Below are 10,164 nucleotides of genomic sequence, written 5' to 3'. Positions count from 1 at the left end.
TGGGACTGCTTTCCTTGGAAACTTGATAGAAACTTTCCAAAACCATGAGTGCTCAGGAGAAAGCAGATAGGAATAAAATGCTTCAGAGATAGTAGGAACTGCAGATGCTGGGGAATCTGAGATAACAAGGTGCTGAGCTGGATGAACGCAGCAGGCCCAGCTGCATCAGAGGAGCAGGAAGGCTGACATTTCAGGCCTAGACCCTTCTTCATTTTTCTGACGAAAGTTCAGAAAGCTCTTCATCCAGTTCTACACCTTGTTATCTAGGAATAAAATGTTCCCACTCCTAAAATGAATCTAGAACCAGAGGGCACAGTTTCAAAGATGCTAACAAAAGAAGCAAATGGGCAGTGAGAAAAAATACTTTATTCAGCCAGTGAGTGATCTGGGCCTGGAATCCACTGCCCGGAAATGTGGTGGTGGCAGATTTGGCGAAGGCACGCAAGAGGGATGGTTACTTAAACAGAAAAAAAAATACATGCAGGGTTTTTGGAAAAAGGTAGAAGATTGGCCTTAAATTAGAGTGCTCAGAGAGCTTGGCAAGTATGATGGGCTGAATGTCTTCCTTCTGCGTTGTAGCAATTCTGCGTTTCTGCCAGGTTCACTCTTCTGTTGTGGGCAGTGATGGATGGCATTTTTGCAGGCAATCACGTAGGTGCTGGATTTTGTACATGACGGGTAGAATTTAACACCCCTCTCTTTATGCGGGGTTTGAGCTGGAGAGTGTAAGTACGGACCTGACTGTCTTTCAAGTTTTACCCTGATGCAGTCTCGATTGGGAAGGCTGGTAAATGGTCTTTACTCCCCTGAGTGGGCAATTAATAACTGAGGCTGAACAAATATCACACAGAAAGTTTGAGAAGTAAAACTCTTAATTATAGAATCCCTACAGTGTACAATCAGACCCTTTGACCCAACATTGACCTTTGCAGCATTCCACCCACACCCATTCCACTATAACCCACCTAACCCACACATACCTGGACACTCTTAGCAACTTAGCATGGCCAAGCCATCTAACCTGCACATCTTTGGACTGTGGGAGGAAACTGGAGCACCCAGAGGAAACCCATGCAGACATATACAGAATGTGCAAACTCCACACAGACAGTCACCTGAGGTTGGAATTGAACCTGGGTCCCTGGAGCTGTGAGGCAGCAGTGCTAACCATTGATCCGCCATGCCATATTAGTAGCGATGGCAAACAGATAGCACCTGACTACCTTTTCTTACAACCTCCTGATTCCCTGGCCAGAAAACCTCTCCCACGACCCCAATTTGTTCATGACTCACTAATAGCATTGGATTAATTGCAGTACCAGCATCAGCCACCCTTCCTGGTGGCACCACCTGCAATGGCGAGACACTAGTCTCTGTTTGGCCAGCATCTCTCAGTGAGTGGGGTTTTAGCCACAGACTGCCCCCGAATGGTAAGTGCTCGGTTGGCACTTCATTCACTGGAACTTTCCTGACACGGTAACCTGGGGTTTCTGTCAGTTCTCCAAGTGCTAGGTATAATCCCTGTCATCTGATTCACATTCTGATGGAAGTATGCGTAATGCTGCTTGGATGCTAATGGTATATGTTTTGACCTCAGTATTCCAGTTACAATCCTCTCTTAATCCAGTGCAGTGAGGATAGAGATATCACCAACTACTTACAGGTTAGATGCAAGTGGATTTCCGCTGACTCTTGTAAAAGTGTTTCGTGGTTTTCAGAGCTGTTTAAGCCAGCTGAAATCTCTCAGGAATGGGGAAGCATTCCCTGACTGTGAGGATACTGCACAAGTCAACAACAGGGCTACAGTAGTGGCTATCCCCTCAGACAAGCATGACTGAGAGAATGGACAGAAATCACACAGAGCAGGACAGGTGACTGGAATAAGGTGAATGATGAAGGAGACAACGATTCTCAGTGGGATACCTGAATCTCCAGAGTCTGAATGGAGCCATTTTTCCCGTCGTGAAGAACTGTGCGTGAGCTTTCACCTTAGTACAGACATCCTCACTGGAATTGATCACTTCTGAAACTGTAAGTACAACCTCCAAGCAGGGTCACAAGGTCATGGCCAGAGGATGGGAAGATTCCAGGCTGGCCCAAAGATTACTTGCAAAATTTTCCAGCTTGTCATTTTTCCTGTTCCCATAAGGACCTGTAATGGGAATCAAAATTACATGAAAATCAAGTACATTTCAGTTTTCCTTGTCAGAGAGCAGCAGGATACTGAACAGAAGACTTTGTAATAATTCTTCAATATTCTGCCCTGCCATCCTCATTTGAACAACTTGAAGTAATGAGGAGGTGACAAGAGCCTTTGTTTGATGACGTGGTCCATATGGGAGTGTGTATTACACACTCAGAGGGGCTGCATAAAGTACCACAGGAAATGTAATGGTGCAGACCACTGGAGTAGTTCAATGTTGTTTCTGCTGCCTGGAGCACTCTGGGGCAGTCCTGCAGTACAGAGAAGGGCCGGTGTCGTCATGATTCTTGATAGTCTCCAACCTTGGCATCATGAGGGTACGCTGTCGCTGCCAGTGATCGGGCACCAGCTGAGAAAGAGGAGGAGTTGGAAGCAGTGACGAGGTAACCATTGCAGCTTTTTTGTTGCCAGACTTTCTGTGATCCATTCGACCAACTGTAATACAGGTAAATGTAAGATCAAATTCCACTAACAAGGCTGAATCTTCCCTCTCCTTGGCTGTTGACTACCACTGCACCACTTGTCTACAAACAACAGTAAATGCCATCACAATATTGATATTTCAAAACAATAATGTTGAACAATCTATGCCATAATGCATGCAAATATCAACTGCCCTCATTTATTTCCTTCATACCAGTATTATAGGTGCCTTTTTCTTGCTTAATGCTCCCACAGAGTGCGATCCCTGTGACTGTGGCACTGCAGGTGAAAGCTGATGATTTTTATTGTGTTTATCCTGAGTAACTCTAGCTCCAGAAGGGCCCACCCACGACTGTACCACAACAGCTTCTGCTTTTTCTGGAGCAGAGATGCCAATCATGACTCAATCTGTAACTGTTCCCATCAGGTTGGCCACAACTCAGTGCTGGAGTGGATGGGTTCCAAACACTGCGCCAGAATGAAGCCAGAGTCTTTCCTGCTCCGTGACATTAATGGCAGGCTTTCTAACCTGCCAATGCACCAATCCTTCTTCTGTCGGCCACCCCATCCCCATTGCAGTTCTCATCTGAATCCCCTGTAGCTGAAATGGAGTGTGACTTCATCCTCTGGTGAACTGGCACCAATTCCTTGAGACCTCACTGCAGGTCACTCATGCTCAGTGTACGAAATGAGGAATAACTGGTTGAGGGACAGAGTGGTTGAGGAAAGAAATTCCAGTGTTAGTACCTTGGCAGCTCACAGCAATGCCACCTGTGAGCTAACTACAACTGGAAATGTTCAGGAATGAGTTAGTGTAAGACTGTAGATAGCTCTGAAAACTAGGAGACTGGAGGGGATTACAGAGATTAGGGGAGGGATTCAAGACCGTGGAGGGATTTGAAACCGAAACTAGAGTTTATTAATTAATATTAAAATTGAGGATTTGCTGAACTTGGAATTGATGCAGGTCAAGGGGCACAGGATATGCTATGAACGGTTAACATAAACAGCAGAAGACCCTGATTTTATCGAGAATAGAAAGCGGGAGGTGCGCAGGGTGCATTGGAATAATTAAGTGCAAAGGGACCAATTGCAAGAAAGTCTGTTTCAGCAACAAATAAACTGGGATTGGAACAAAGTAAGATGTTACAACAGCATTCGTTTGATCGTTCTTTGTGAAAGGGGTGGGGAGCGGTTGTGAGGAAAGAAGGGGTGAGGGCAGGACATTTCCATAATTCTTCTTTCTTTCAATTAGAGTTTCTTTATTTAGTTTTACTGTCTTCTGTCCCTGTAGAGTGCACTGGGTTAATGGCAGGAAATGTACAAGGAGAAGTCCCCTCAGTGACAGCCAACTGTGTGAGAGCTATTAAAAGAGGAATTTACTAAATCTGGAGAACTATGATTTTGTTTACTAATGAGATTTATCAGCTCTGGTTTCTTTCAGTTGACAGCAAGAGGTTTGTTGATGAATCTCTAACATTCACAGCTTTGACTTTCAACCAACTTTCCACAAGGGGTGGGGGGGGTGGGGTTCGTGAATGGAAGGAGCTGCCAACAGATTTGGTCGAGGCAGATAAAATTGCTGTATTTAAAAGACATTTGGACAGGTACACAATTAGGAAAGGTTTAGACGGATACCAAACACAGGCAAATGGGACCGGTTAAGTTTGGGACACCTGATCAGTACAGATGATTGGGACTGAAGGTCCTCATTCTGTGCTGTATGACTCTATGAATCTATGATTGAAGAGCTAACTAGGTGTGTGCATGAGGGCAATGCATTTGATACAGTCTACTTGGGCATCAGCAAAGCTTTTGACAAGATCCCCCATTTGAAGACTGTTAGAACAGGAAACAGTCCATGGGATCCGAGGACACATGTGCACAGGAAATCATAACTCATGTAATTTGATTGAGTTTTTTAAAGTAGTAATCAAGAGCATTGACTAAGGCAGAAAGATGGACGCATACGGGCTTCAGTAAGGCGTTCAAGAAGGTTCCTCACGGTACTCCAAGAGGGAAGTTAAATCACACGGAGCACAGGGAGAGCTAGCCATAGAACAAAGAACATTACAGCACAGGCCCTTCGGCCCTCGATCTTGTGCCGACCTGTCATGCCGATCTCAAGCCCATCTAACCTGCACTATTCCATGTACGCCCATATGCTTATCCAATGGCGACTTAAATATACCTAAAGTTGGCAAATCTACGACCGTTGCAGGCAAAGCGTTCCATTCCCTTACTACTCTCTGAGTAAACAAACTACCTCTGACATCTGTCCTATATCTTTCACCCCTCAATTTAAAGCTATACCCCCTCGTGTTCGCCGTCACCATCCGAGGAAAAAGGCTCTCCCTATCCACCCTATCTAACCCTCTGATTATTTTATATGTCTCAATTAAGTCACCTCTCAACCTTCTTCTCTCGAATGAAAACAGCCTCAAGTCCCTCAGCCATTCATTCTCAGACCTTCCCTCTTTCCCTGGCAACATCCTAGTAAATCTCCTCTGCACCCTTTTCAAAGCTTCCACATCCTTCTTATAATGCGGTGACCAGAACTGTACACAATACTCCAAGTGCGGCCGCACCAGAGTTTTGTACAGCTTCACCATAACCTCTTGGTTCTGGAACTCGATCCCTCTATTAATCAAAGCTAAAACACTGTATGCCTTCTTAACAGCCCTGTCACCCTGGGTGGCAACTTTCAAGGATCTGTGTTCATGGACACCAAGATCTCTCTGCTCATCTATACTACGAAGCATCTTACCATTAGCCCTGTACTTTGCCTTCTGGTTACTCCTACCGAAGTGCATCACCTCACACTTGTCTGCATTAAACTCCATTTGTCACCTCTCAGACCAGCTCTGCAGCTTATCTATGTCCCTCTGCAACCAATCCTTTGTCACTATCCACAACTCCACCTATCTCAGTGTCGTCTGCAAATTTACTAACCCATCCTTCTACGCCCTCATCCAGGTCATTTATAAAAATGACAAACAGCAGTGGACCCAACACCCACCCTTGCGGTACACCACCAGTAACTGGTCTCCAGGATGAACGTTTCCCATCAACTACCACCCTCTGTCTTCTTTCAGCAAGCTAATTTCCGATCCAAACTGCTATATCTCCCACAATTCCATTCCTCTGCATTTTGTACAATAGTCTGTTATGCGGAACCTTATCGAACGCCTTGCTGAAATCCATATACTCCACATCAACCGGTTTACTCTCATCCACCTGTTTGGTCACCTTCTCAAAGAACTCAATAAGGTTTGTGAAGCACGACCTTCCCTTCACAAAACCGTGCTGACTATCCCGAATCAATTTATTCTTTTCTAGATGATTGTAAATCCTGTCCCATATAACCTTTTCCAACACTTTACCGACAACTGAGGTAAGGCTCACTGGCCGATAATTACCAGGGTTGTCTCTACTCCCCTTCTTGAACAGGGGAACCACAATTGCTATCCTCCAGTCATCTGGCACTATTCCTGTAGACAATGATGAGTTAAAGATCAATGCCAAAGGCTCGGCAATCTCCTCCCTGGATTCTCAGAGGATCCGAAGATAAATCCCATCCGGCCCAGGGGACATAGCTATCTTCACCCTCTGTAGGATTTCAAAAACCTCTTCCTTGTGAACCTCAATCCCACTTAGTCCAGTAGCCTGTCTGTCTGTATTCTCCTCGACAACATTGTGGTTTTCTAGAGTGAATACTGTTGAAAAATATTCATTTAGCGCTTCCCCTATCTCATCTGACTCCACACACAACTTACCACTACTATCCTTGATTGGGCCTCATCTTACTTTTGTCATTCTTTTATTCCTTAAATACCGAGAGAAAGCCTGAGGGTTTACCCTGATCCTATCCGCCAACAACTTCTCATGTCTCCTCCTGGATCTTCTGAGCTCTCTCTTTCGGTCTTTCCTGGCTACCTTGTAACCCTCAATCACCCTAACTGAGCCTTCACATCTGAAAGTAACAGAAGCATTCTTCTTCCTCTTGACCAGAGATTCCACTTCCTTCGTAAACCACGGCTCCCGCACCCTACAGCTTCCTCCCTGCCTGACAGGTACATACTTACCTGGGACACACAGGAGCTTTTCCTTGAATAAGCTCCACATTTCTATTGTGCCCATCCACTGCAGTTTCCTTCCCCATCCTATGCTCCCTAAATCTTGCATAATCTCTTCGTAATTGCCTTTCCGCCAGCTATAACTCTTGCACAGTGGTGTACACCTATCCCTTTCCATCACTGAAGTAAACATAACAGAATTGTGATCGCTATCACCAAGGTGATCAACGACTTTGAAATCTAACACCTGGCCAGGACCATCACCCAGTACTGATGTGGTCACTGCACCCCAATTCCATCAGTCACTGTATCCCGTTTCTCACTGAGGCTGCATTCAATTTCCGTCAATCACTGCATCCCATTTCCGTCAGTCAAGGCATCCCATTTCCCATAGTCACTGCATCCCATTTCACTCAGTCACTGCATCTCCTTCACCATAGTCACTGCATTCCATTTCCATCAGTCACTGTTTCCCGTATCTCACAGGCGCTGCATTCAATTTCCCACACGCGCTGCATTCAATTTCCCACACTCACTGCATCCCATTTCCCATAGTCACAGCATCTCCTTTCCCTCAGTCTCTGCATCGCATTTCACTCAGTCAATGCTTCCCATGTCCCACAGTCACTGCATCCCATTTCTCTCTGTCACTGCATCTCATTTCACTCAGTCACTGCATCCCATTTCCCTCAGTCACTGCATCTCATTTCACTCAGGCACTGTATCCCATTTCCCTCACTCACTGGACCCCAAGTCCGCTTGGGCACTGCATCCCCATGAACTCAGTCACTCCTTCCCAGTACCTCAGTCACTGCATCCCATTTCCATCAGGTACTGCATCACATTTCCATCAGACACTACAGCTCATGTCACTCTGTCACTGCATCCCATTTCCCTCAGTCACTGCATGTCCTTCACCACAGTCACTGCATCCCATTTCACGCAGTCACTGCATCACATTTCACTCAGTCACTGCATCGTATTTTACTCAGTCACTGCATCCCATTTCACTCAATCACTGCGTCTCCTTCACCACAGTCACTGCGTCCAATTTCCATCAGTCACTGTTTCCCGTATCTCACAGACGCTGCATTCAATTTCACACCCTCACTGCATCCCATTTCCCATCGTCACAGCATCACCTTTCCCTCAGTCTTTGCATTGCAATTCACTCAGTGATTGCATCCCATTTCCCTCAGTCACTGCATCCCATTTCCGTCAGTCACTGCATTCCATTTCACTCAGCCACTGCATCCCATTTCACTCGGTGACTGCATCACAGTTTTCTCAGTGACTGAATCACAGTACACTCAGTGAGTGCATCATATTTCACTCAGTGATGGAATCACATTTCACTCAGTGACTGAATCACATTTCACTGAGTCACTGTGTCCCATTTCACGCAGTCACTGCATCCCATTTCACGCAGTCACTGCATCGCAGTTCATGCAGTCACTGCATCGCAATTCACGCAGTCACTGCATCACATTTCACTCAGTCACTGCATCCCAATTCACTCCATCACTGCATCTCCTTCACCACAGTCACAGCATCCCATTTCCATCAGTCACTGGTTCCCGTATCTCACAGACGCTGCATTCAATTTCCGACACTCAATGTATCCCATTTCCCATAGACACAGCATCTCCTTTCCCACAGTCTCTGCATCTCATTTCAATCAGTGATTGCATCCTACTTCCCAAAAATAGTGCATCCCATTTTGCTCAGTCACTGCATCTCATTTCACTCGGTCACTGCATCCCATTTCCCTCAGTCACTGCATCCAATTTCCCTCAGTCACTGCATCTCATTTCCGTCAGTTACTGCAGACCATTTCCATCAAACAATGCATCTCATTTCACTCAGTGACTGCAGCTCATGTCACTCTGTCACTGCATCCAATTTCCATCAGTCAGTTCATCTCATTTCACTCATTAACTGCATCCCATTTCACTCAGTCGCTGCATCCCCTTCACCACAGTCACTGCATCCCATTTCCATCAGTCACTGTTTCCCGTATCTCACAGACAGTGCAATCAATGCTTCTCATTTCACTCAGTGACTGCAGCTCATGTCACTCTGTCACTGCATCGCATTTCACTCAGTCACTACTTCCCAGTACCTCAGTCACTGCATCACATTTCAATCAGACGCTGCATCTCATTTCACTCAGTCACTGCACCTCATGTCACTCTGTCACTGCATCCAATTTCCATCAGTCACTGCATCCCATTTCACTCAGTGATGCATCCCATTTCACTCAGTGACTGCATCCCAATTCACTCAGTGACTGAATCACATTTCACTCAGTCACTGCATCGCATTTCATGCAGTCACTGCATCCAATTTCACTCAGTCACTGCATCCCATTTCCTCAGTCACTGCATCTCCTTTCCACAGTCACGGCAATTCCATTTCACTCAGTCACTGTGTCCCATTTCACTCAGTCACTGCATCCCATTTCCATCAGTCACTGCATCCCATTTCCCAGTCACTGCATCCCATTTCCCTCAGTCACTGCATCCCATTTCCATCAGTCACTGCATCCCATTTCCCACTGTCACTGCATCCCATTTCCCAGTCACTGCATCCCATTTCCCTCAGTCACTGCATCCCATTTCCCTCAGTCACTGCATGCCATTTCCTCAGTCACTGCATCTCCTTTCCACAGTCACGGCAATTATATTTCACTCAGTCACTGCGTCCCATTTCACTCAGTCACTGCGTCCAATTTCCATCAGTCACAGCATCCCATTGCCGTCAGTCACTGCATCCCATTGTCCTCAGTCACAGCATCCCATTTCCCTCAGTCACTGCATCCCATTTCCCTCAGTCACTGCATCCCAATTCGCTAAGACACTGCATCCCATTTCCGTCAGTCACGCCATCCCATTTCCCTCAGTCGCAGCATCCTATACCGCTCAGACATTGCATTTCCTTTCCTTAAGACACTGCATCGCATTTCACTCAGTCACTGCATCCCATTTCACTCAGTCACTGCATCCATTTCCATCAGTCACTGCATCCCATTACCCTCAGTCACTGCATCCCATTACCCTCAGTCGCAGCATCCCATTTCAAACAGACACTGCATTTCCTTTCCCTGAGTCACTGCATCTCATTTCCACCAGTCACTGCATCACATTTCACTCCCCACTGCATCCCATTTCACTCAGCCACTGCATCCCATTTCACTCAGCCACTGCATCCCAGTTCACATAGTCACCGCATCCCACTTCACACAGTCACCACATCCCAGTTCACAAAGTCACCGCATCCCAGTTCCGTCAGTCACTGCATCCCAGTTCCATCAGTCACTGTATCCGATTTCTATCAGTCACTGCGCGCATTTCACTCAGTCACTGCATCTCATTTTACTCATTCACTGCATCTCATTTCACTCATTCACTGCATCCCATTTCACTCAGTCACTGCATCCCATTTCACTCAGTCACTGCATCC

The 10,164-nt window shown here is 46.1% G+C and overlaps 1 long non-coding RNA gene across 1 annotated transcript in view; it reads right to left on the bottom strand.

Annotated features, from left to right (window-relative positions):
* Positions 1-355: 355 nt before the first annotated feature.
* The window catches only part of LOC132207688 (uncharacterized), a 47,261-nt gene continuing 37,452 nt past the window's right edge, over positions 356-10,164 (bottom strand). Inside the window, exon 3 of the long non-coding RNA XR_009443705.1 lies at positions 356-2,638. This is a non-coding gene — a long non-coding RNA (uncharacterized LOC132207688). The remainder of the gene's footprint in view (positions 2,639-10,164) is intronic.

Source organism: Stegostoma tigrinum, unplaced genomic scaffold (genome assembly GCF_030684315.1).
Source record: "Stegostoma tigrinum isolate sSteTig4 unplaced genomic scaffold, sSteTig4.hap1 scaffold_123, whole genome shotgun sequence".
NCBI classification, from domain to species: domain Eukaryota; kingdom Metazoa; phylum Chordata; class Chondrichthyes; order Orectolobiformes; family Stegostomatidae; genus Stegostoma; species Stegostoma tigrinum.
Note: the sequence above shows the minus strand (reverse complement) of the source record. Positions and strands in the feature narration are given on the sequence as shown.